We start from the raw sequence: 2999 nt of genomic DNA, 5'->3' as shown, positions 1-2999 counted from the left end.
GATTTTTTTATTCGTTTTAGTTGTAAATAAAAAAAATGAAAATTGATTAAAAACAAACCGTGGGCAATTCAAACCTGAAATAGACTGACGAATGATGGTTTTAGACTGTGAAAGGCGAAACCGTAGAGTGATAAACCGGCAACAAACCTTATCACGATCACCCTACTATCAATTGGATCAAGGATGGCCTTGGATAGATAAAACTACAGACTGCCAGCTAACGAGAGGTGGTAGAAGTTATAACAGGGTTAAGAGGAACTTGCTGGCCACAATCAAGATTATCACCGGCTTGTTCTCGTCCAACGCCCAGCAAATCAAGGAAATACAGGTAATGTGAAATCCTGTTGTTCATTGCATCAATATCCCCTTTCCCACATTCTAAACCCCCATTTAGAACATTGATGACCATTCCAAAACCAGGGAGCCTATATGATTCAACGTCATTTTTGGTTGGTTTCCAGTTACCCACAAACACATCATGAGCAGAGGGCTGTTTTGGCTTGATGGGATTCATCCACCTCCACATTGCAGTTAAAAATCCTATCGTGGCATTGTTTGACACCATATCTGGATTAGTAAGCAAATCAAGTTTCAGTGCTTCACCAATCGGTCCGTAGTTAAAGTTCCATTAAATAGGCAGGGCACCACGTCCATGGTAACTGGCTCCTGGAGCGCAAGGGTATAGCAAATTTTGATCACAGTATAGCTGGTCCGGACTCATTTCTTCTTTGTAGCACAAACCCCAAGCAGTTGGACCACCAGTAGCAACATTGTAACCACATGAAGTTTCAGCTGCAACATTGCTAAGGAAGGTTGCAAGCTCCTTCTGCTGCATCAGCTGTCCTCCAGTAGTACCAAATCCTATGCCCTCGAACTATGCAGCTGCGTTGATGAAGGAATAGTAATCCCAGAAACCCACCGCATGAGCCACTGGGGTATTCCTCTTGGAGAAGAGTTCTTCGAAATTGTCCACTGTGAAAATTTCCGATATAGTCTGGTTGCAGCAATAAGTCCCCTTGCATTCCCATCCCTTGTCGCAGACCTTCATCTTCTTCGACGCCAGTGAAACATTCAAACACAGTGCTAATGCCAACAAAACAACCAAACAAATCCTTCCCATTGCCATGACAGGCGAGATCTCCGCCAGATCTAGGAAGATTTTGAATCTTAATGGCAATATTTGCTGTTGCAGATCCGCCATTGGAGATCTGCGGATTATTTCATCAACAAAAGCTGGTGCATAATCGTTTATGAAATCGTCGAAGGGGATCTAAATGTCGTCCTGGAATGCCGCCGACCATTGTTGTTCTTCCAGAAACTCTTCCAGATCGACCGATTCTTGCTGCGATTACAACTAGACTTGTAGGCAAAATGTTTCACAACCGTAACCGCCGGCAGGAATGATGTAGATATATTCCTTGTCAACCCAGATATGGAGGGCAATCTCCCACCGCTCGCGATCTCCAGGATAATCATCAATCGCCTCCTACTAGGATAATCATCAAGGTGCACGGGCAGCTGCATTGCCTCCACGTCCACAGCATCTACTATCACCATCGGAAACGCCGGAACACTCATCTTTTCACCTCCAAAATCGCCTTAAAAATGTAAAAGATCTTTTATCTCTTCAAGCTGATCTTGTATCTCTTCAAGTAGCGCATCTCTTTTGCTCTTCAAGATAATGTTTAAAATATGTTTACCTTTTCTTCCAGTGGGGGGCCGGGGCGGCTTTGAATGAGGGAAGGAATAATGGCCAAATCAATGACCAACATAAACAAGGATGGAGGGCGACATTCCCAATATCGTGCATGATGTGCATGGACGTTAAAGTGTATTTGCATACGAGACACTTCGACAATGAACCGCCGGCCACCACGTTTGAAGTCACTGCATCCTTCCAAGAACTGAAGCTTGGAATTCCGAATCAATGTCAATGAAATCCGAACAGTTAGACCGTCCCACATCTTCATGAAGCCTTGCCAGAGGAACAGGATTACCTTGCTTCAAAGAAGATTTGGGTTGTTTTGGTATACGTAGAGACTGCATTGTTGATTGCTGCTTCAGAGAAGCAACTGCTGCTTTATTATCACTTACCACAATCTCTTTCTCATTCGGTTTTTCCACTGACTGTTTGCAATGGGGGTGTACTGAAATTTGCTCAGCAATTGGATTAAGTTCTTTAGGATTGTCCTGTACTTCTTTTAGATTGTTCACATTATTGTTTTGCTTATCATCCCCGATTGCATTACCAGCAGATGCATCGTCAACATTACAAATAGCTGGTGAGGTCTTTTTTTTAATCTCTGCCTCTTGAGTAATCTTCTTGTTATTCCGAGGAATTCCTCGGCCTCTTCCCTTGGCATTGGCATTCTGAGATACAACCTTAACTGCCTTTGGTTTTTTTCAAGCAATCAACCGCGGCCGCTTCCTTACAGATATTGGACACATCTGATAACACTGCACGTCGTTTAAGGGGTTCAGCAGCAACACTGGATCCAGAAATATTTGACTCCGTTGCTGCACGTTTTCCTCTCGGTTTACCTTGGGCTGGCAGAAGAGGAGGAAGGGCATTATTCAACGTGGACGTTGCAGCCCTCGCCCATGTAATGCGAACATTGGATGCCAGTTCTTGCAGCCCAGCCAAAGGACCACCATGGTCGATCAGCCTGCAACAAAAGAAAATTGTCTCAGTCACATTCTCGGTGGTTTTTATTTAATGTTTTGCATTTTTTTTTTTATATATATATTTTTTTAAATATCTAAAAAAAACAAAAGAAACAAAACAAATGGTTAATTTAACAAAACAAATGGTTAATTTTTTAAAAATATATATATATGATATATATATATTATTAATTTTTTTTATTTTATTTTTTAAATCTAAAATTAAAAAACTAAATTTCATCTAAAAATTTAAAGATGTTTTTTTTTTTTTTTTTCACAAAATTCTTTATTGATATATTACACATTAGTTTTCCAACAAGAGTATTTTTATTCGA

The 2999-nt window shown here is 41.0% G+C and overlaps 1 pseudogene; it reads right to left on the bottom strand.

The window, feature by feature from the left end:
• Nucleotides 1–202: 202 nt before the first annotated feature.
• On the bottom strand, nt 203–1175 carry LOC149224336 (chitinase-like protein 1 pseudogene; annotated as a pseudogene).
• Between the last annotated feature and the right edge of the window lie 1824 nt (nt 1176–2999).

Source organism: Pinus tabuliformis, chromosome Q (genome assembly GCF_031772625.1).
Source record: "Pinus tabuliformis cultivar Carrire ecotype Pingquan chromosome Q, CPIR1, whole genome shotgun sequence".
Taxonomy (NCBI): Eukaryota; Viridiplantae; Streptophyta; class Pinopsida; order Pinales; family Pinaceae; genus Pinus; species Pinus tabuliformis.
This window is presented reverse-complemented; position numbering and strand designations above follow the sequence as displayed.